At 41.2% G+C, this 25,231-nt stretch overlaps 1 long non-coding RNA gene across 1 annotated transcript; it reads right to left on the bottom strand.

Moving 5' to 3' along the window:
• Positions 1-3,023: 3,023 nt before the first annotated feature.
• On the bottom strand, positions 3,024-23,566 carry LOC128315711 (uncharacterized). The gene is made up of 4 exons (XR_008298773.1): positions 20,177-23,566; positions 7,525-8,026; positions 6,428-6,514; positions 3,024-3,250 (listed from the first exon to the last, which is right to left on the bottom strand). It is a non-coding gene; the product is annotated as an uncharacterized LOC128315711 (long non-coding RNA).
• Between the last annotated feature and the right edge of the window lie 1,665 nt (positions 23,567-25,231).

The following is a 25,231-nucleotide window of genomic DNA, read 5'->3' as shown; positions in this document are numbered from 1 at the left end:
TGCTTGGTCAAGTACACATACTGCACAGAGATAGGCTGGAGAAGCCAGAGTCATAAGGCAAATCTACAGGATTCCAACTTTTTCTGACTCCAGCCCACTCCTACTCTTGTGTAGGCAGATGTGGTCTTGTTTGGCACCTCAAAGTTTGGCTCAACCCATCACGCTTCCTTTACACCATCTCAGAGCAGGCTTGTTTCATTAATTAACCTCCCTTGGTGGAGTCTAACAGCCATAAGCCCGAATGATATTGGCTTGGTAGCAAAGAGTTCCATAGCTGTGTAGCGGCATAAATTCATTTTCCAGCTAAAATTGTCTCGCGTGCTCTCTGCATTACCATTTATAGCACCACAAGTGTGTTTCGAGGCTGACAGTGTCCTGTTCCTCTTCATTACGGTATCCCAGGATTGCACCATTAAACATGCATGCATCGAGAAGACGGGCAGGAGACCCCTACGTGGTTGCCCCAATCTGGCATATCCCGCTTCAGTTCAGGGATAAGACTGACCGCTTCCATAGTCCCCAAAAGTAAACTCAATGATTATCTGAGAAAACACGAGGTTTAAAATAAAATGTCTTAGAGCCTTGTGGAGCTTACTTATGAGATGGCTTTCTGCTGCTTCGGGATCCCATTTGGTAGGTACTTTATAAAGACCTACACTCCTGGCCAATTTTCAAATTACTCTTCCTACACTTTACCTTTACCAATGGCGTCTCGGGGTTTTAGATCCACAAGGAGCCATAGAAAGCAGATGACGACTGAGAAAGTAAAATATTATAACACCTTAGACCAGTGTTCTCAGAGTGTGATCCCAAGACTAGCGACATCAACGTCAACAGTACCTGGAAACTTGCTCAAAAAGCAAACTCCCGGTCCCTCCTCCAGGGCTGCTGAATCACAAATCCCGGGACCAGCAAGCCGTGTTTAATAAGTCCTCCAGGTGAGTCTGATGCCAGCTACATTTTGAGAACCACCGCCTTAGACATTTTTGAGGCTTTCGAGGTTTACAAATTATTTTGACATAGAGCAGTTTCACTTTGTTTCATAATAACGTCATCCAGTAAGCAGAGCAGATACGAGCATTTTCAACTCCCTGAAGAAGAAACTGTACTTTAGAAAAGGCACTTGTTCAAGGGCATCCTGTTGCAAATGCTAAAGCCAGACTAGGTCGCAGGGTTTCGAGTTCAACATTCATTCCACTGCATCCTGTTACCCAGGTAGTAGCATGTTACGACTGAATGGACGGACCAAGAAGCCAAGGGAGGGTCATCTGGCCCTAGGGACTGTCTTGGCTGGACCGTCCAGGTAGAGCCTTTGACAGCCGAGCACCACAAAAATAAAAAATAAAATAAAATAAAATAAAATGTTAGAAAATTGGATTAAGGGGGACAAAACTAAGGAATGAGGAGACTCCATATACTTCTAAAAGAAGCATATGAGGTGAGAGCAGGCAATCAGGCCATGAAAAGTAAGAAAGAGAAGGAGAGCCCATTTAAAACGTGGAAGAGAGCATAGCTTGGACATTCTTCTTAGGCCTCGTGGCAGGAGAACAATCCCTCAGATTCAGAACAATGTCTGCGACAAATATGGAGGCCACAAAAAGTTGTTCTGTCCCCAAACCCTTTCAAGACAATTTTTTTTCCCCTCATTTGTCTTCGCATCTTAGTTGCTAACATCAGTGTTTCTAACAGTGACAGTAGACCAACCGTAACAGACACATTAGAGTAATTGTATTAAGTGCAGATTTCTGAGCAACACATTTAAATTTACCAGATCTGGAGTTGGGACACAGAATCACTCTCTGCCATGTCTCAGGTGAGCTTTCTAGGTTAAGGTCAATTGCTAGATGAATGAGTTCTTGGTCTGCACTAGGGGTGTGTGTGTGTGTGCTTGCATGCATGTGTGTGTGTGTTAACTAGCATTTTGTAATTAAAAAGGGGGGCGGGGGGACCGTCCTTCTCAATATCCAAGGAAGACCAAGGGAAAGTTCTCTGGTTTGAACACAAAGTGGAAGAAAAAAGTGTGACCCTGGACATAATGGAAAAACCCTTTGTATGAGTAATCCCTATCTGAATTGAGTAACAAGGAAATAGTATTTATAATGGATCTATGTGGTCATGCCTGCTCTGACATATCACCACATTATGGCAAAAATAAATATTATTTGTTCTCTAAGTACAATATTGCACAAATATACTAGTATATTATATAGAAAATATTCATAGGTGGCATGATTCTGTGGGAAAAATAAAGAGCAATTTATAGGTCCAAAGATACAGTGTCTGGAAAATCATCTTCCATGCCATATCCCAAGCCCTTAATTCTACCCACAGGATACAAAGTGCCTATGCAGAAACACAACTGAATAGATTTCTGTTTGTGTGAGAGGACCTGGCCCTGTTTCCTCATGCCAATTCTCCATTGCTTACAAATTAGGAAGTAAAAAATCATGAAAAAAACCGTAAAATAAATAAATGAATTGACCTAACCCATCTCAAGTCCATTCAATCTGCTCCAAGTAATATCCATTCTTTTTCTTTGTTCCTAAACCAATGTTCCCCAACATACGCTCCCAGAGATTGTGATTTAATTGGTCTGGGACGTGGTCTGGGCTTTGAAATATGCAAAAGATCCCCAGAGGATTCCAAATGTTCAGATAAATTTGGGAACTGAGACTCTAATCACATAAAGCAAAAGGAAAGTGAGCACTGAGTATAGAACTGAAATGCAATTATTTTCCCCAGTTCCACTTTGTGTATCTTATTTTTCACATCCTACAGAATAAATCTCAAGTGTTCAGCAGGAAAAGGCAGTCCTTCCATGGCCTGGCCACTGCAGATCTTTCCACTTTAATTTCTATCTTGCCACCCAGCAATTCACAAAGAATGTGAAACTTTCTCAAATCAAGATAGTCAACAATTATCTGTTGAATTGGGTAAGTAAAACAGAGAATATTTCCAGAAGGATGTCTAAAACCACTGTAACATGCACAAGAATAAAAATTAGAAGTACCATGTGGATTTGGGGAGCAACGCAGTATATTCTTTATTTTCATTTAACAGCTGGTTTGCTTTCACTTTTAATCATCAATTACCAAATATACGTGTCAGAGCTGGTAAGTAAGCTGTGAGCTCTCATGATTCTCCTTCCAACTGCATTTCATTCTAAAGGGTTCTTCCTCTTCTGGTCCTACTTTCAGGTTTCTGCAGCCTGAGGCCATGCCTGTGCACATGCTGCCTTGGAGAGGTGTATCTTCAAGACACAAGATAGAAGAATAAGATACAAGATACAAGATACAAGAACATACCATAGCCCATCACTGTGTATAATGAAAATGAAACTTGAACAGGAGCGAGGAGTGAAAACCACATTTCCTTTCCATTATCCACACACTTTCATAGATTAACACTTCAGATCGTCAGGGACACAGGAATGTTCATCTAAAGGACTCTGCTGCATTTCTGTCATCCCCTTTCCTGGTTTGGTTGCTTTTCCAGAGAAGCCACATCTTTGTCACACCCAGTCATATCCTGTCCAGCCTATCCGTAAATCTCAGAATAGCCACTCACGTATGTCCAAAATAACAGTCTAGAAATATCTTTCCCAGCAATTTGAGCAGCAATTGCAACCAAAAATGTGGTCACTGTCTCACCCACATTCTTCCTGACCTGTAGGTCAGGGTTTGCTTGTTTCCATGATTGATTGATTGATTGATTGATTCCCAGCTACCCACTCTGTCTACATGAAAATCTGCTTCTATCTTTTCAAATGACATTAGATTGAAGGCAATCAACCTGAATTATTCCAAACTACCCTAGAATACATCATTGCTCCAAAAGGACTGAATCTGTTGGATTCTACAATAGAGATTTATTGTGACTTTTTAACTTAATGAAGTTACTTTGAGGGCAAATAAACAGTCTGGGGAAAAAGCATCAGAAATTGCTACCCCTGTGGGGAGCTGGCAGCCAGCCCACCTGTCTATCCAAATATTTAATTACCATTGCCAAACACGAGATAGTACATTTATATCAGATCCATAAACTTTCTCGCAACTCAACTGTGTGAATCTACTCAAATGTATGGCAAAACATGGGTTTGAAATTAGAGGCACACCTCCAGCCACTGAACATTATATCACACACAAAAAAAGCCAAGGTAAATTTAGAAATTGTACAATAGGGCATGCTGGACTTAGGCCATGTCGTTTGACATTTTCCAAAAGAGTTCAGAAGCTAATGTATTTGCTCCTGGTGACACTTGTGGATAATGTATTCATCTTTAATGAAGACATTTTAAAAAAACTGATCTGGAGCTGGTACACTTCAGAAGATTAAATGGCTTATTATGATATTTCAGGGAAGATGTGTTTAGTTTTGTTGTAAAAGGAATTAATACTAAAGACGAACAAACCTTTGTGCTTAGACACAAGATAAACAAGCCTACTGGGACAACACTGATATTTAAAAGTATCTGGACAGGGAAAAATCAGATGAATCAAAAAAACAATTTTTTTGAGTGTCTATTACGTACCTGGCTTTGTGTAAAATGTTTATAGCACAAACTCCAGACGCTGAGTTTACATTTCTAACTGGTTTCACCTTCATTCTTGAGAACCGCACCAGAAGGGCTTTGGTTAATACTTAAGGTATATTTTAATATTTTTTAATATATAAATGCCCACTTATTTTTTCCAGTGAAGTTTTTAATTTCCTTTGGGTTGGGGGTTTTGTTTTGGGTAGCAGGGCTGAGTAAGGAGAGAGGAAGAGACAGTAAGGATGTAGGAAACTTCTTAGCCGGTAGTAAAGTCACTAACACCATCAACCAACTTAAACACGCCCAACGGAGGCTCTACATAAACTTGTTTCTGAGGTTATGAAAATTAGTGATTTTCCTCTCAGGTTAACATTTTGCATCCAGTGTCTTTTTTCTTAAACAGGCTGATTTTTGTCAATGAGACTAAGTATAGATATGAGAACATTTTTTTTTATAAAAAGAAAGTCCCAAATAAGGAAGAATTTCTGAGACTCAAGAGTATAAATATTTGATTCTTCAGGAGTAGGGATAAGATTACTTATTAATTTGAACCTGGGATCTGAAAGGCCTTTGACAATAAGCAATGATGCAAACAGGTTATTGATTATCTCTCATACTACAGTTTGAGAATTCAAAGTTTGGGTTCCTCCTTTGCCAGAAGGAAGGGATGGATGTTTTTCTTCAAAATGGAAAGAAGTTCACAGTTTTGTAAGTTATAATGGTAATAGTGGTTTATTATACAAGTTCAAATACCAGAAGGCAATCACCAGAAGGCTACCCCACATAACGTTAGATTGTCGGATTAAATGAATATCATCAAGAAGCCATAGCAATAACCATTATTCTCCATAAATCTAGAAAAACACGTTCTGACTTATGTGGGGGTTAAAGGAAAATCAGAGCATATCAAAGTACAGGAAGAGGGACACCAGGGTGGCTCAGTCGGTTAAGCGTCCGACTTCAGCTCAGGTCATGATCTCACAGTTCGTTGGTTCAAGCCCCGCATCAGGCTCCATGTTGACAGCCCAGAGCCTGGAGCCTGCTTCGGATTCTGTGTCTCCCTCTCTCTCTGCCCCTCCCTGCTTATGTTCTGTCTCTGTTTCTCTCTTAAAAATAAATAAACATTACATTTTTTTTAATTTAAAAAAAGTATAGGAAGAGAAGAGGGAATAGAAAATTGGATGGATTCTATGCACAAATATATAAATTTTACCATTCGTTAAAAATATCTACCACAAATGGCTGTTAAAATAATTAATTGAGATAGCACAGGCCATGTCCATACAACATAAGGGGTACTAAGTAAACATTAATCCTCTCTTTTCACCTTCTTTTTCACTGCCAAGAAACTGACATTATGCCCACCCTTCTTGAGCAACTTTTGAAACTGATCTTTCAGATCCTTATGGTTATGAAAATATTAGGGCAATAAACAAATGCCCAACATAATTATTCATCAGAAAAAATACCAATTAGGGTACGACATCACTAACAACCTGAAGAATGACTGCAATTAAGTATAAAAGGGCTGGGGGTGCCTGCGTGGCTCAGTCAGTTGAGCCTGCAGCTCTTAATTTTGGCTCAGGTCATGGTCCCAAGGTCATGGGAAGAACCCCTGTGTCAGGCTCCCTGCTGAGTGTGAGGTCCTGCTTAAGATTCTCTCTCCCTCTGCCCTTCTCCCCAGCTGTCTGTCTCCCAGTTCCTCCCTCTCTCTCTCTCTCTCTCTCTATCTCTCTGTCTCTCTCTCTGTCTCTTTCTCAAATAAAAACAAAGAATATAAAGGGTTGAGGAGAATGAAAACTCTTGAATTGTTGGTGGGACTGTTAACTGTAAAATGACTTTAAAAAAATATTTGACGACACCTACTGAATCTACATACTCTATGACCCTCACCTCCACCGGTGAATACACGTACATCAGGAATGAATGCTTTTGTCCTCCAAATTACGTACACAACAGTTGTCATATAATAGCCCCTCGCTAGAAAAAAGAAAACAGATATTCATCAACAGAACCTCTACATCCATAAAAAAGAATGAAAGAAAGATACACGTGATAATGTAGGTGACCCTTACAGACATGATGATAGGGAAAGAAGTCAGGTACAAAAACATACATTCTGTGCATTTCTTTTATGTAATATTCAAAAAGAGCTAAAACAGAATAATGGCTCCCCTTGGCGTGTATACTGACTGCAGGGTGAGTGGGAGCCTTGTAGAGTGCTAGAAATGTTCTAGGTCCTACACTGTGTGGTGTTGAAAGATGTTTGTACAGGGGCACCTGGGTAGCTCAGTCGGTTAGGTGTCTGACTTCAGCTCAGGTCATGATCTCTCGGTTCATGGGTTTGAGCCCCACGTTGGGCTCTGTGCTGACAGCTCAGAGCCTGGAGCCTGCTTCGGGTTGTGTCCCCCTCTCTCTCTGCCCCTCCCCTGCTCGTGCTTTGGTCCTTCTGTCTCAAAAATAAATAAACATTAAAAAAAATAAAGATGTTTGTGCAATGTGTAAAAATTCACGACAATCTTCATTTCAAATCTGTGCATTTTGATACATAATTATATCGAATTATAATATAATTCAATTAACAAAATTAAGCAGTTCAACGCCAAACCTAATATCCAATTAAAGAAACACACACACACGCGCACACACACACAGAAGTCTGAGTCCAAATATCTTTCATCAAGTTTTTGTTATAGTTAAACATTTTTCTGTGTTTACATATCTCTTCATTTTATAGATTTGAGAGAACTGTAGCCTAGGAACTAGTAGTTTCATACCCCTAATATATCTAATTATTTTTATAAAACCGAAAGGGACCCCTACTATAATAACAGAAAATACTTACTTTTTATGAAAGAACAGACATTGCTCTCCATAATTCATACACATTATTCTGTTCTATTCTCAAATCAGACTTATACGGCAAATTCTACTATTATCATTCTTTTACAGATAAGAAAACTGAGGCGTAGAGAGGCTAAGGAGCTTACATAAGATTATCTAGAAAATGATGAAGACAATAGCAGACTTTTAGAATCTATGGCTCTCTCAATCCAAAGATGATATAATTAAGCAGTACACAAGACCTCCAGTTGGCTGCCATAACTGTTCAGAATTTACGTTACACAACACAAAGACTAAGCAGACTTTACTCCACTCCATAGGTATTATTTTCTTCAGGAAGGTAAACGTGTGATGCATTCTATCTTTAAGAGGTGAAATTCTTTTCTGGTTTCTAGATCACTCTCCTATCAGCTTGTTAACTCTTTCCTCAACAACTATCTCTCCAATGGTAGAATTAGGCCTCTTTGTTACCTCAGCAACAGAGAACTTTTACGCACAATCATTCCGCTGACCGACGACTTCTACTTTCGCTCTGCTTCGTTTCTTTGGGAAAACATCTAAGATCAAATTAAAACTGTTTTCAGCACCTCTTCTGTCAGTATTTGAACACACTGATGAGTATTTCCCAAGAGAAAAGGCTGATTTCTCCTGGAAGAATGAGAAATATTGAGAAACTGAAGGTATGGCATGATTGTGCTAGACCTGATGATATGGGACATTAGGCTAACATTTTTTTTTTTTAGTTTATTTCTTTTGAGAGAAAGAGAGACAGAGAGAGAGAGACAGAGAGTGAGCACAAGCACTACTGGGGGGAGGGGTTGAGGGAGAAGAGACAGAGACAGAGACAGAGACAGAGAATCCCAAGTAGGCTCCATGCTCATAGCATGGCTCATAGCCCGACGCAGGGCTCGAACTCACAAACTGTGAGATCATGATCTGAGCCAAAGTCAAGAGTCGGACGCTAAACCAACTGAGCCACGTAGGCACCCCTAGACTAACATGGTAAAGCATACTCCTTCCCCCTTCCGCAGAAAAGAAAAAAAAATTAAGCAGTTTGTAATATGCATGCATATTTATTTCGGTCAACAGTCTCAATATTAATATTGTATTTGATTAATTTTTAAATCGGTTGCTCTTTGTTTAGTGGCTTTCCTTAAATGTTTCAGTACATAAATACTATTTTCAGGGGGAATTCTAGTGTCCTAGCACACTTATAAGAGGTGATGTGCCCCGCAGACCAGACAAATGAGGGGAAGTCTATTCATGGGTTTAAGAGCCAAGGTGACCGAAATTTAAATGAAGCCAGTGAGTTACTTCCACTATGGTTTCACCAGTACCAGAACAGAGTCAGACAGCAGCAAAGACTCAATAGAAACAGGGCTGACAGTAAGATTTTTCTTGTTTCTATTTAATGGACGTGACAGTGTTTTTCTTCTCTAATTCTCACTTCTCGCTTCTAAATGATTTAAAAAAAAAAAAGCTTTTGTTAAAAGAAATTTCTTTTTAGAGTAGTGTTAGTTTTATAACAAAATTGAGAGAAGGTACAGGGATTTCCTGTATATCCTCCTTCCCCGGGTATGCACAGACTCCCCCAGTATGCCCAGCCCCCACCAGCGTGGTACATTTGTTATAATGGATGGACCTACCTTGATGCATTGTAATCACCCAAAGTCCACAGCGTACATTGTAATCCCCTCTTGGTTTTGTTCATTGCATGGGTTTGCACCGATGTGTAATGACACGTATTCATCATTATAATATCGTCCCTGCCCTGAAACTCTCCTGTGCTCTATCTCTTCATCTTTCTCCCCACCCCATCCACCAGCTCTGGCAATCCCTGATCTTTTTACTGTCTCCATAGTTCTGTCTCTTCCAGAATATCATGGAGTTGAAAGGATACAATATGTAGCCTTTTCAGATTGGCTTCTTTCACTTAGTAAAATGCACCTTAGATCCCTGCGTGTCTTTTGTTGGTTTGATGTTCATTTCTTTGTAGCGCTGAATAATAGCCCATTGTGTGGATGGATCACAGTTTATTTGCCTGTTCACCTACTGAAGGACATCTTGGGCCCCTCCAAGTTTTAGGAATTGGGAGTTGAGCTGCTGTAGGCATTTGTGTGCAGGTTTTCGTGTGGCCATACAGTTTCAACTCCTTGCGGTAAATACCAAAAAGAGTGATTGCTGGGTCCTACAGTAAGAGTATGTTCAGTGTTGTAAAAAACTGACAAACTCTCTTCCCAGGTGACTGAACCTTCTTGCATTCCCACCAGCAATTAATAGGTATTCCTGTTGCTCCAGTAAGTGATTCCCAGTGGAGGAAAATGTCTATGCATTTTAGGCCTTCTTGAGTAACCTGGGTCTCCTTTTAAGAGCACCCCTCTCGGCTTTGTTCTTGTACTCATCGAACCATGAACGTCTCTACTATTGCTCATGATTTGTGGACCACGTTTATTTTGACCCTGTTACATGCAATAGTTCTATGTCTCTCCTCTGAGGGAATCAATTCACTCTGAAGATTAGAAACAGAAGACCATCTCACTTTGGCCAAAAACAACGTTTCGGGAAAAACGAAAGTAAAAAAAACAGAAATAATTCAAGAATCAAGCATTAAGGAGGATGACCTGTTTTCCTGATTTTTGTAGCACGAACACCTTGGACTTGAACATTAACTCAGCAGGGGCCTTCTCTGCAGGTGACACGTGTTGTTATTCTTCACAACAAATGCTAGACATCCAGGAGGAAGGAATGATTGCAACCTCAACTCTAAAAAGAGGGAGAGAGACTCATGCAGCAAATCACAAAAACGATCAATACTCTGGAATTAAAAAGAGGTGTTAGGTTCATTTTTGGAATACAGTCTGAGGACCTTGGCAAAATCCGAACATGATTATCAAACACAGAGGCTTGCTAAGGGACCACGGCTTTTCCAGTCCAGACGCTTCTGTTCTACTCTGTGTCTCCCGCTAATTCAAGGTTAGATGTCAGGACTCCATTTACTCGAACACCATGAACCATAAACAGCTCTAGCCTTGGATCGTTAGAAGCGTCTTGAAAGTTTTGAAGAATGAGAGCAAATGGCCATTTAGGCTTCCAGGTTGGCCTGCACCCTTCTTCCCCTATGTTTGTGCGTCTGTTTCATTTTGTCCTTTCGTTTTGTCACTTAGTCCTTCAGGTTGACCTGTGACCTGTGACCCCAAGCCACTTCTCATGTGGGAGAAGTCCAGATCCGCTTCCAGCTTGCAATGCCCCGACCTCCTTGTCACTCGGTGCCTACCAGCTTTCACGTGCAAGTTACAAAAGCCAGAGCAATCTCCAGCCCCCATCAAGGGCAGAGCTCCAATTTAAGAGTAATGGCTGGAGTAGGTGTTATTTGTACCCCGTGTCAAGCGGTGATTGTTCACATGTGGCTGCAAGTGGAATCGGGCTTCAGATTCTTCAGAGCAGTGCAGAAAACTGGCGCTGAGGGGGTTGGGGGCTGGGAGGGTGGTTTGGACGTATCTTGTAGATGTGAGGCAAGTAACGAAGGGACCTCGTTAGTACAGAAGCATAACCAAATATGTTCCCTTCAACGGTAAGTGATCGCACAGACGTATCTCCATACATACCGGTGCCACAAATTCAAAAGAAGTAGCCTATCAAGGCATCAAAGTGGAATCGGCATTCTTGCCCGCAAGCTTTTCTGAGAACGGGATTATGATCCAACCAAGCGGTTGCCACTCCCAGACGCCGCACACATACACAGGTGCACACACACGTTACCATCAGCTATGGGTGCACATCTGATTTCTTCACACCAGGAAAGGAAGGACTTTTAAAAACCTTATTTCTACCTTTGTCTTCTTTCCTTTTTCTCCTCCTTGGCCCTTTTGTGTCGTGTATACAAAGAACACATGTTTACGGCTCAATTCTCATACCCGAGGATTAGAACGAAGCCACATGTAAAAGCTGTGTGAATACTGATGGACTCAAAGACGTCCTGGCCACTGTTTTTTCTTCCTGAGAGAAGTCTCCTGGGGCGAAAGCCACACACGACATCCGCTGCTATTCAAATATTTCATTTCCTGCACTGATGCAGAGCAGCATAAAAATGTACATTGGATACATACCATTCTGTGTGACAGAAAGATAGAAATGTGGATTATAATTAGGGAGAACCTAAAAAAAAATCCACTGTATGGGAGGCTAGGCACAGATTTCAAAAATTAAAACAATACAGACAATATAATTGAAAGCCAAGAAAACTATCTATTCGCTAATAAACACGAAGATCCACTTAGGGTTTTCTTTCTCGCTGAAACGTTCCTTGCTACCTCTTCCAATATTAATTAACAAAACTGAGTTAGTCCTAGGGCAACAGATCATTAAATATACAAAAAAAATATGAATTGCCCTGTCATTCTTTTAATATCATACAATGAGATAATCTAAATTAATCAGATAGGGAGATGATTAAACATGTCTCTTTCTTTTTTAGACGACACAATTGAACATCAAAGAAATAATGCAGAACAGATTATTTTTAAGCTGTCATTTTGACAGCTGCCCTTTAATTCCTATTTTGGCAGGACCTTGAATAATACATAAAAAAAACAGGATAACAGAAGTGTAAATGGCGGTCTTCTGACATCCAAGATTGTTTCCGATACCTGTCTTCCTCTGCAGGGCTGTGGCCCTGAGCTAAAATACCTAAGGTTTGGTAGGGATAGCACGCCCCTTTTATTTCCTTTTACTTTATAAGTCTTTACAAGACATCAGCAGCAAGAATAAGAACTTTTCAGGAACGCAGTCACTCCTGAAACAGATGATTTCTACATCCAGTGTCTGATTTTTCTAAAGCGTAATTCACAGCAGTTGTGATAAAATTCATTCTCTTCTATGATACCGCAACGGATGAGTTCAGTCAAAACAATGAATGTTCCAGATGACAACTGGGATAGTCTTCCTTCCTCCAGGGGCCCTCTTTTCCTACTTAGTCCGTCCTTGGGAGACTAGCATCCGTCATTACACAGCCATCTTCCTTTCTTGACATCTCCACATTTTGCACGAGCCACATGAGTGTTCTGCAAGCTTCGTTTTTAGACTTGCTGCTTCCGTCTGTAGGCGCTGAGGCTCGCACTTTGTAGTCCCTTACAGTGGCGTGCCAAGAGAAACCACACCCGCTGGTAGTTACACCTCTGTGTAGTGCCTGCTCCTTAAATCTGGGCTGGGCCTGAAACTTGCATCGAACAACAAAACGATGGAAGCAATGTTGTCCCAGCTCCAGGCCTGAGGCTGGAGAAGGCCTGACAGCTCTGGCTTTTTGCATTTTCTGGGAGCCCAGCTTTCCTGTGAGAAGTATGGCCACCCTGCCAGAGAGACCATGAGGTGAGACCGTGTGCAGAATGCATCGGAGAAGCAGAAACCCTGAGGCTACCGCAGGAAAACGGATTCCCCGGCTGGAAGAGAAAATGGAAGTCCCGGACATACGACCCCACTTGGGCCATTTTGAGTCACACACTGCTACACCCCTAACAAGCCACTCCCTTGTGCATGATGAGAAAGGTAAGAGGGTGGTTGTTTCAAGTCATAGAGTTTTAGAGTTGTTTGTTCATAGTGGTATATACCAAACTGTCTCTATTGCTTTGACTGCTTATACATTTCAAAAAGTCAAATAGCATTTAAGCAATAATACCCATGCCCCACCTCGGTTGTGATGCTGTCTTAATCCAGCATCACCGGCCTCTACTCGGTCTCCTAGATTGAGAGTCTCTAAGAGACAAGTTAGTGCAATCGGAGAGGAAAGAACTCTTCAATGGGTGAGGCCTTTAAAAATACGACATCACATGATTATCTGGAGAAGCTTGCTAGTTCCTTCCTCAGTAAAGGTACTTTTTCATGTTGCCTCGCTTCTTGGTAACTCCTAGGTAAAGGAGAAGCCCAGGGGCTGCCAGCAAGGGCATTTGTGCCTTCTCAGCTGGCCCCTCCCTACAGTTTGGTTCATCTGCCCTCTGGCCCTCAATGATTTATGTCCTTTCCCCATGCAAAATATATGTACTTCTTCCCATGACCCCGAAACCTCATCTCATTCCAGCATGGCCTTATGCTTGAATTCCAGGTACTCACCCCCTAAATCCAGGTGCAGAGGACATTCATCAGGCACCCTTCCACTTGATTTGGAGACCTGTGAGCATATGAGATAGACTTTCTCTCCCTCATATCCCCAACATACAACTGTACACCAGGAACAGGAAAACCATAATAGAAACTCCCATTCAAAGACAGGGAATATGGAAGCCACATGGTAATCACTGGTCAAAAAGAAACTCTGGAATCTGTTGGGGTAAACATAAACAGTTCCTTGATTAGGGCCTGGGATGGTTTCCCCATGACTACTGGCTCCATCCTCTGACCTGCCCTTCTTTTCCATAATAAATAACCAATATTTGTAGATGAGTAGCTTTCTTCACTACTTCCTGCCAATAGGAACCCAAGGGTCCCAAGGCCTCTGTTATTTGGAACTGTGTCTGTCCCTTTTAATCCAAATTGGAAGTCTTTCTGTTAACACAATTGCCTTCCAAGTCCCATAGATTTCCAACAAATCTCATTGTAATTCATCCCCTTACAAAACATATAAAGGTCACAAAAGCAGATCTCTTTGAAAAAGACTCCTCTGTAATTTTGGCCATGGCACAATGTCTTATAATTCTTAGATGGCTTTTGTTTAGCTGAAGGGCTCAATGTGGTACACCTTTAAGATGCTCAGAAACCCAGGGTTCCCCGGGTGGCTCAGGCGGTTAGGCATCCGACTTCAGCTCAGGTCATGGTCTCACCAGTTTGTGGGTTCGAGCCCCGCGTCTGGCTCTGTGCTGACAGCTCAGAGCCTGGAACCTGCTTCGGATTCTGTGTCTCCCTCTCTGTCTGCCCCTCCCCTGCTCACACTCTGTCTCTCTCTCTCTCTCTCTCTCTCTCTCTCAAAAGTAAACGTTAAAAAATATTTTAAAAAAAGATTCTCAGAAACCCTATTGTCTAGCAGAGAGGGTCTAGGAAACATCACCTTATGTCCTTCAAAGGAAGTAACAAACGATCTTAAGACCTGACCCTAACCCAGATACTGCCTTTTACCTACAATGACAGCTTTGGACCTTCCCTGACGGCCGTTCTTTACTTTGAGAATTATTTAACACATGGAAAAAGTGTGCATGAGAAGCTACCATATTTGAATGAAGCCAACCCTGGTGTCTTTACATTTCTTTTTAATTTTGCCTGGCGACCAAACTTTCCTCGTTAGTGCATCTCATGCCTTTTATCCCTTATCGGAGGACGTACATTCGCGCTCTCAAATCCTGCTGGGAGATCTCCATCCCCAGGGCCACAACCCGATTAAGTACCTTCCTCCTCACCTGCCTTACAGGGAAGTCCGCACTCACTCCTCTGCCGGCCCCATTCCCTCCAGTCACCAACATAACTTCCTTCCATTTGCCCATTCGTAGAAAAAGTCTCCTTGAGTCCTTTCAGAGTTCTGCCTGCCACCTAATCCCAAAACCAATCAGTAGCACGTGATGAAGCTTTCTGTCACAGGGACATCCCATCTGCGGGTACCAATCTGTTTGTTTGTTTTTCCATTTTCTATTGCTGCCTTATAAAAACACCCCAAGACTAACAGCTTATGATCTCTCACAATCATCAGTTGACTTGGCTGTTTTTCTGCTTTACCTGGTGTTGACTGATGACTGGGGGGTTTAAAATGCCCTCACTCGTGAGATAAGTTGGTGCTGGCTGGCTGTGGGGAGTCCAGCTGAGGCTGTCTGCCTGGGACCTTTGGTCTCTTTGCCGGCTGGGTTCCTCGGTTCTTTTCCAGTCGCGCTCTCCATGTGCTGATCTTGAACATTCCCAAAGGGGAGGTTCTCAGGGAAGTTAGGCTCCTTACACAGTGGCAGATTTCCACAAGCACAAAAAGCAAAAGCTGCCAGGCTCAGGTCCAGAAAGGGCACAACAGCATTGCCGTCTCATTCCCTTGTTGAAGGCAAGTCACGTGCGCCGGGAGTGGGCCCCGGGAGGTGTGACTTACAGGGGACACAGAAGTCAACAGTCTGTCACAAGAAAATGCAGTTCCCTTTGTTACAAGGGGATGATAGGACGGTGGTTCTTAAAGTGTGGTTCCCACACCGGCAGCATCAGCATAGCCAGAAAACTGTTTCCAAACACAGATTCTTGGGCAGCATCCCAAATCTACTAAATCAGAAGTTTCGGGGACAGGTGCACAAATCTATGTTTATCGAGCCTTCCGGGCAATACTATTGCTGACAGAAGTTTGAGAATTCAAGGGCAAAAGAAATGCATTAAATTGCATTTGCATCACATGTGGAAAATGTGAAAGCGTAACCCACTTGTCAACTCTAAATATGGTTTAGTTAACTCCTACTTTTTGACATGATATTAGTTATTAAAAACTCCATTTTGCTAGCAGCGTTCCTTGACTATTAGAATAAACCATCCTCTCTAATATGAACATGGTTGACAATTAGTTAACAATCGTCCTTGCTTCTACACACACGCTTTTTTCTCTTTGTTTTCACTCTTCTGTCGTTGCTGTTGTTGCTCTCGCTGCTGTTGTTTTTATAATATTTCGTGTTCGAATGATAAGTATTTTTGTCACACACAGTTGCTTATTCCCGGGAGGTGAGCAAGGAGGTGGACAATGGTAAAGAAAGAAGTTAGCATACATGGTAAATATCGTCAGGGCCATGAACGACTTTTTTCTGTGACATTATTTTTGAAAACAACCTGAACGTGGAAATTGAAGACGAAGACACTCAGTTGGTAGGGGATTATCATCTTGTCCAAGAACATTTGCTAGGGAAATGATTATCCGTACATCCTGATCATTTTCTCTTTGGTCCAATAAAGTTATGCATGTGTCAGTAGCTCAGTCTGCTCCACGACCCTCCAAAGTATTCAGGTGTTTGCAAAATTAACCTCTCAAAATATTGCAACTGGAAATGGCCTATGGAATTTCATTAATTGATTAAATTCTCCGTGCCATTAAAGCAGCGCATTTGGTTGCCAATAAAAATGAATCATGGGAAGTGGTTTGTTGGGGCTGAAAAGGCAAAAATAAAAAGGCTTCCAATATCTCATTGGAACCAAAAAGAAACTTGTAGTGCTGATCTCTGGGCAACAACTCTGAGATCAAATGGCATCTGTAGCCATTAGACGAGGGCACTAACGAGAGCAGTCGTGGCCACAAAAGCCTTGAGCACGTTTTATTGTATTTCAGCAAATGCTCATGGAGCACATTATACGTGCCAAGCACCAGTCTCCGTCACGGAGTCCCTATACCAATCTTGTGCTGTAGTCAGTAGTCTTACCCCCATTTTACAAATCGGGAAACAAAGCCAAATAGCAAGGTCGGGATCTGAACTCATACAGACTTGCTGCAGATTCGTGCTCCTATCCAGTGTGGAATGGGTTCTTTACGTTGATCTTAGACTCTCACTCTGCAAATACTTGGTTGCGTACCAATACGGTGAATCGTGAAGAAGTTAAAACCAATTCTTAGAGTCTAACCATCTCAAATGGAAGTAGGGGCCAGCGTCATAGAGCAGATAATAACCTTCTGCATGCACAATGGCTTGATTTTAAAAGGCCTTGGACACACTCCATCTCATAGGATTTACAAAATTCTCAAAAGGGCTTTACTCCAATCTGCCCTTATGGAAAAAAAGGAAAAAAGGCTTCAGAGGATTAACTGATTTTGACAGTTTGTACAACTAGTAGGTGTCACAGCCAGAATTATTTGCCAGTATACTGGTCTCAAGTCCCATACGTTTCCTGGAAACCCCAGAAATTCTCAAAAGTCAAGTAACAATTCACAAAGAAAGAGAAGCAGGGGTGATTATAACCAATACCCTCACCTGAACAGCAAAATCCCTGAGATACGTGGCCTTTAAAATGAAGTAAAGGTTTTCATTTTACTTTATTTCAAATAAATTTCAAAGTTACACTTCTAATGCATCTCCTACTCTTACACTGCAATCTCTTTCTTTCAGTGGGAGAGACAGAAATGAAGATAGAGACCGACATCCGGGGTCACCCAGTCCCTGCTCTCTGGGTATACACACCCATGCAATCATGCAATATGAAAGACAGTGATCTTTCCCAAGTATGTCCCAGGAGGCAACTGGTTGAGAGTCATAACCGGGTGACATGGCATGGTTTTTCTTTCCTTAGAATACATAGACTGGCACATAAGATAGGTGATGCTTGGTGGCTCTCCCTATGGGTCAGTGTGTATTTGAAATACATAATCAGTTCCAGGACCCCATTCCCACTCTGCCTCCCTTCCGCAAACTTCCTGAGCAGCCACTAAGTGTTAAGAAAGTTTGAGCACAAGGATAGAAAGAAGAGAAGCTGCACACAAATGGAAGGTTGGATATTTGAGGAGAGCCTCCAGCAAAGGCAACCAAGCAGGAAGCAACGTGGGTTACGGAGAAGTAGGCACGGGTGGGTGGGTTGGAAGAAGGGCAGGGCTTCAGAAGATTCAGATGGAGACGAACTACTCCCCACTCTGCTCTGACTCCGTCTACTGGCGTGACCTACCGCAGTCCGCCGAACTAGGGCTGAAGCCGAGTGGACGCTTAATACCATTCGCCGTGTGAATTTACGTCTGGAACTTCTGTGTCCCGGGCATTCAGGGCAAACATTGTTTCCGTTTCTTGCCCATTTCATGCCTCATTTCAGAGTGGCATGGTCACCATGTGGAAACTAGGGCTGCCAATTTTAACAAGTAGAGACGCAAGAATCGCGAAGCCGGCATTGCCTACATCAGGCGTCTCCTGTTTCCAAACCGGAGGATGGAGGTAGGGAGAGCAGCCGAAGTTAACAACAGTGGATCCCGTGTTTGCGTGAGTGGCCTGTTTTCACTGGGAGGCGAGTGTGCATTGCATAATCCCTTGAGAGAATCAGATCGCTGGTTGGTGGGCCTCTGGGGCCAGAACACCTGTGCGGTGGAGACGCTCCATGCTCTGTGAAGGGCCTTCCCACGTCACATGCTTAGCATCTGGCCCACGATGGTAGCTGTTTTCTGAGGGCCAGTGGCTTGCAGAAAATACCTGGAGCTCTGTGGAGACTCTATTTCTGTCTGCTTTTCCCTCTGAATCTGACTACTCTCTTTCACACTCTGCCCTATCTTGGGTGGCTTTGAAGCCGAAGCCTGACACATTGAACCGGTTTATCAATGTCCAGTACAGAAGGCATAATCTATGAGTCAGTCCCTGACACATCAGGAAAGCGGGGTGGATAATAGAAGTTGGGAGGCACCACATGGAGGTCATTTCACTGAGAGTCCAATATTTCCCAGCGTGCCAAGGGGTCGTGTGTCTCCTGTAGTTTCAAACCACTGCCTTCTATGGCAAGGTCATTTCTATCCCACTCCTGGGAGTGCTTAACCGTGCCTGGCAGAATGAGCGAGTGTCAGAACTGACAAAGAGGTGAATGCTAATTTATGTACATGGGATGAGATTTGGACATTTATGTTGCTTTTATAATTTACCTACTTGGATAACTTTCAGAAAGTAGCGTATTTTTAAACACTCTGCCTTTCTTCCTCCCCTTTTTCTTCCTTCTGTCCTTCCTACCCTCCATCCACCCTCTTTCCCTTTTCATTTTTTGTTTGCTGGTTCTTTCTTCTTTCTTTTGCCTTTAATGTAATGTGAGAAGTCAAATCTGTAGGTAACAGACCTTATTTGCCTGGGCGAACAGAGTAGTTATTTTCTGAAGGCACATCAGGGGCCATTGTGTCTAAATTGACACCTGCCATTTAAAAAAAAAAACCCCTGCATTTCCTGGGATGCCTGGCTCAGTCGGTTAAGTGGCCGACGTTGGATGTTGGCTCAGATCATGATCTCAGTCGTGACATGGAGCCCGTGTTGAGCGTGGACTCTGCTTAGGATCTCTCTCTCCCCCTCCCCCCAAAGTAAAGAAATAAACAGTTTTTAAAATGTACATTTCCTTCAAAAAGAAGGAAATCATGCTGTTTGTGGCAATAGGAATAGAAATAGAAGGCATTATATTAAGGGAAATAAGTCACAGCAAAACAAATACTTTATGGCATCACTTATATGCAGAATCTAAAAAGGAAAAGAAAAGAAATAAAGTTGAACTCATAGCAAGAAAGAGTAGAATGGGGGTTGCCAGGGGCTGGGGGTGGGGGCAAGAGGGAAGGTGAAGTGTATACACTTACAGTTTTAAGAATAATGTCTGAGGATCTAATGTAAAACATGGTGACTGTAGTCGATAACACTATATCGTATAATTGAAATCTGTTAAGAGAGTAAAACTTAAATGTTCTCACCAAAAGAAACCCCCCAAAACAAGAAAAAAAGCAAAAAAACAAAACAAAACCAAAAACAAAGATAAAGATGTAGAGGTGATGAATATGTTGTTAGTTCAGTTGTGGGATGTGGGAATCCCTTGATAACATACACGTATGTTGAGTCATCGCATTGTACCCTTTAAAGGTCTTACAATCTTATTGTCAATTATATCTCAATAAATCTGAAAAAAAAATTAAAGCTGAAAACAAAAATAACGCCCCCCCCCCAAAAATGTGCATGTCCTTTCTAATGGCAATTTGCCTTCTCTTCCATTTATTCAACTTCCTGGGAAGTAAAAGATGGTCCCATCATGCTGATTCTTTGCTGCGGCTCCAAAACAAAATTATAGGCATGAAAGGGTCCTGCACAAGTAATTCCACAGAAGTTTGGGTCTTCCGACTGTAAACCAGCCTGAGATAAGAGTGCAGACGAGAGCCATACCCACCAAGACTGCTGAAGCCAGTGCCTGTCATGGAACATTCACCGGATGGCACGAGCTGGCCAGTCAGCTGTGTATCCTCACCCCCTATCAAACGTACCTGGGAGTGTATTAGAAGAGAGAGGACCATGTTACTTATTGTATGGCAGCCTGAATTAAATATGTCCCTTTCTGGAAAATTCTCAATAGTGTGAGATTGGACAACAGCTTACCTGGTACCCACGCTGTCAGTGTAGGCGCAGGATATTATTTTAGATGCAGGTGCTTTCAAGCTGTGGTTCCTGGTGCAGGCGACTCAAGATACTAGTGTTCAACTAACAAATAGAATGCCCAGGCTTACCGGTGAACTTTTAAGCCCATGTAACAGTGATATTACCCCACATTTTTATGCAGAATATTTAAAATTAAAAAGAAAACTCACTTCGTGGTTTTTGGCTGATCTCTAGAAGTTGTGACAGCAATTCCCATGACCTCTATGTTGTTGGTTCATCACTTCCCTTGGCAATGTCCATCTCTCCCCCCCAACACACAGGGCATCCACATTTTCTTCCATTATCCCGCCAATCACTTTGCTGGACTTTACTTATCTTAGGATGATGCCATCCTTAATACTGTAAAACTCAGAATGAATCAAATTGAGGAAATGGTAGAGGGAAATGACTAAGCTTCTTCTCTTTTGGAAATGCTGGTTCAATTTTTCCCATGAAGATAGAAGTTGGGAGGGTAAGTATATTTTGCACTAAAACCAAACTGATTCTGTAAATTTCACAAGAATAATGAGAGAAATTTACCAGTGGCTAACACAACTATTTACACTCAGCGGAGTGGTTAACAGGTTGATCACGTGTGATAAAATAGCAAAGAAATTCAGGTCATAAGAACTGAAACTCTTAACACTCAGTCAATGTTAGGAACTTCCTGCTTGCCTTCTCTCTAGTGAGAAGCAAGGTTTTATTTTACAGTTTTGAATATGCGATTAATGCTAGGAGATTATTTTTTTTAATCTCACCCGCTCCTGCTTGGCATGAAAATCCTTCAGGACAAATTAGTTCACAAGACATTTCTTTAGAAACGCCAGCTACCAAAGCAATCATGACATATTTAATGATCTGATTAGAACTATTTTTTTGTGTGATTAGAACTATTTTGATATTTTGAATATAGATGGCAAGAAGTAAAATCTTTCATGTTTATGGCACCTTCTATTCTGGATAAAATTCAGTAAACTTGGTATCTGGAATACTAATCAGAATATTTGCTACCCATGAAAACAGCAAGCCAGCCATGAAAATGCCTGTCTTATTAACTGTGAAAACTGAAACACAGAGGGAAAATATAATCTGTTTTAAATATATTCTAGCATGCTGAGAAGTGGAATGTATTTGGAAGGTTATAACTGGAATATCTCCTTGCTGTTTTCTAGGATGTGTTTATGTTTTACGTAGAATTAGCAGAGCCCCAAGATGAGGCACAGAAAGTGACCTTATATTCTTATCTGGAAAGGCTGGAAGAGGATATGTCAATATAATATTTTATTTGTATTCCTAGGTGCTAAGGAATTATCTATTTTTTTAGAAAATAGATTTTCTCCAAGAATATATGCAAAAGGGTTACAATTAAACTTCCTCCCTACAGAAGTGTGTAAAATTTTCCACCCTTGAAGCTATAGCATATGTATTTCTCAAAAAGACAAAAAAAAATATTAGCAAACCACAAACACATGTGCACACACTGGGAAAATTGGATTGCTTTACTCAACCGAGTGAATAGATTCATTTATTGACTTCTGAGTCTCTATTTGAATATAAATGTGTGTGAAGTGATTATTTTTATTAACAACAAACAAACCAAATCTACAGAAATGGGAGCGGGTTGAACCTAGCATCACCAGCCAGGTCAGGTCCTGCTGCTGCCAATGACCTTGATTAGGGTAACAACTTTCTGCCTCTTTTCATGAGCAAAAACTCCATAATGTATTCCCACCCATTGACTGGGAAAGCTGTCTTTCCAATGTGAGTTGTTCCTATTAACCAGAACAGGAATATTTGCGATCTTAACATTTTCCCCTAATTTTCCATAAAATTAAGGATGCGACAAGGATGTTGGCTCAGCGTAATCGTTTTGGTTTTTACGTTTAGGTGTCCATCGATACACAAATCATCCAACAGAGATGAACTCTAAACTTATGAACTCTCATAGAACTCTATGATCCATCAACTTCAAGAGCGAACTCCTACATACCTGTATAATCATTTAATTTTTCCAGTCTATGCTTTGTCTTCAAAAATATTTGTAAAGCTCCTTGATGACAGAAACCGAAACTCTTCTGAGAACATCAGGACATTTGTGTTCTTGACAGATTTGGCAATTTCCCATCTTCCCCTCCTGGGGTCTTTCACTTGCTTCCTTTTCCTTTTCCTCTCTTTCTCACAGTTAGGCAATCTGAGACTCCACCCCACTGTGCTAATCCCACCTGCTGGGGACAAATACTTGTTGACTTAATGGGTGCCAAAGCACTAGTGGGTACAAGCTTTTCCCGCCCAAAGGAATGTTTTCAAGGACCGTGGAGCTTCCCGTGCTCAAAGGAGACAAATGTTTTTGTGTTAGGATAGGCAAACCCAAGTCCAGAGAAGGAAATATTCTGGAAAGCGTTTCCAGAAACATAAAACGTAAGAGCAGTGAGCAATCAAACCTGCATTAGGAGAGAAGCATTGTCCAAGTTACATTACAGAAGTGTGAGTATGTTCGGGATGTTGGAAGGTGGAAAGTACCAGGTGGGCGAGTCAAATCCAGGGCAAAATCTGACAAGATGGATGTTCAGAGAATCCAACTATGAATGCTCCAGTTCCTAGAAATTTGACTTGCTTTAGGTAGATCTGGCTGATGTATGAAGCCAGCTGGATTCTAGGTACCCCAAGATCACTATTTTATTCTATACATTGTTCCAGATCATGTGAATTTCTCTACACTGAGGACTATCCTCAATCATATAACACAGCAGACCAATTTGTCTCAGTGATTGTTTAGAAAGAAAGAGAGCGAGCGAGCGAGCGAGCGAGAGAGTTGATAGATAATAGATAGATACAAGGAGACAGAGAGGAAGAGAGATTTTTGAACAGAGAACACTTCCCCTACCCCAAAGTGAATCTCCTATGGAACAGGAAAATGCAACACATACAGTAGAGCTGGTACAGGGTTTTTTTTGTTTGTTTGTTTGTTTTCCAAAAAGGACATATTAGGGACACCTGGGTGGCTCAGTCATTTAAATGACTGACCCTTGATTTTGGCTCAGGTCATGATCTCACGGTTCATGAGATGGAGCCTCGCCTCGGGCTCTGTGCTGACAGCGTGGAGCCTGCTTGGAAATCTCCCTCCCCCCGTCCCTCCCCTGCACGAGATCTCTCTCTCTCTCTCTCTTTCAAAATAAATAAACATTAAAAACTAATAATAAACTGATGTGATGTCAGCACAGAGCCTGCTTGGGATTCTCCCACCCCCTCCCCCTGCACAAGAGCTCTCTGTCTCTCTCTCTCTCTCAAAATAGATAAACACTAAAAAGTAATAATAATAAAAAAATCAAAAGGACATATTATAATCTTCTATTAGTATTAAGTGTAGAACTGTTACAAAGCCATTTTGGCCTAACCAATTCCATTTGCAAATGAAGGGCACTAAGGCCCTGGGGAAAATTCATGCAAATCGACCCAGAAATTTCTAAAGCTGAGGTAGGAAGCTATGTCCCCTGACTTGGGCCTAGTGTTCTTTCTAGTGCATTATACTGATTATTTACATACCTCTTTCCTTTTCTTTCTGTTTGCTTGTTTACTTGATTGCCTTTGGTTTAAATATCTTCAAGTTCGAACATTGATAAGGTATGACTGCACTTCCTTATTTAGTACTTTTACCAGTCTTTATTATTGTTCCTAAAATCTACTTTATGTTATTACCAACACACTTTTGGTTCAAATGTAGAACAAATTCACCAAGTATAGTTGATCTGATCATAAGTTCAAACTAATGAGGTTTCATTAATCACACCAAACCATGAAGTCATGGTCAATTTTGAAGATAAAAATCCTATAAAAGCAATTTACTTAAAATGTTTTATACTTGGTTTCATTGTTTTATAAGATTGAAGTCAATAATAGCAAAGTTATCTTTTTGTAATTAATTACAAGCTACAATAAATTGGTGGTTTTCTAATGTAGGATCTATCAATAAAGAAAGAAACAAAAAGGACCTCATTTATCTAAAGGAAATTTTAAAGATAGAATGGTGGGCATGGGTGGAAAACATAAAATTTTTTAAAAACTATAGAAGTAATTAAAACAACAAAAATGTTCTTTTTTGCTGTTATTAAAAAAACTTGTTAATTACTAAAAGGAACTTCTAAAAGAGTTCATCTTCACATTTCCAAACTAACGGCTTGAACGAACATCTTCTCACCTGAGTGAATTCAAATTTGATACTCAAAGAAATTTCACATTTTGGAGATTGTTGTGAAACATCAAAGCCCTAAGCACAGCACTGTTTTAAATCATTACTGCATATATTTTATCACTGAGCTTTGAAATGTTATTATAGTCAAGAAGCTGGTTACTTTTGCTCGCCATTCAATTTATTGTAATATGGCAACATGAATAGATATTTAAAAATTAAAAGTTCTGTAAACGAAACTGAACTATTCCCATTTCCAAAGGCTGAAACATATATTTATCTAAATATATATTATTATATATTATATATATGATATATATATGTAATAAACTATATTTTTCCGATAGCCATATGATTAAAATAATTAGGCAGGTATCAAATTAAAACAAATTCCAGGGGCGCCTGTGTGGCTCAGTCAGTTAAGCAACCAGCTCTTGATTTCAGTTCAGGTGGTGATCTCAGGGTTTCATGAGTTCGAGCCCCACATCATGCTCTGGGCTGACAGCACAGAGCCTGCTAAGGATTCTCTCTCCCTCCTTCTCTGCCCCTCCCCTGCTCACTCAGCCTCTGTCTCTCTCAAAAATAAAGAAATAAACTTTAAACAACAAAGAGTTAAGACAAAAA

This window comes from Acinonyx jubatus, chromosome B2, assembly GCF_027475565.1.
Source record: "Acinonyx jubatus isolate Ajub_Pintada_27869175 chromosome B2, VMU_Ajub_asm_v1.0, whole genome shotgun sequence".
NCBI classification, from domain to species: domain Eukaryota; kingdom Metazoa; phylum Chordata; class Mammalia; order Carnivora; family Felidae; genus Acinonyx; species Acinonyx jubatus.
The sequence above is the reverse complement of the archived record's forward strand: the minus strand, read 5'-3'. Positions and strand labels throughout refer to the sequence as shown.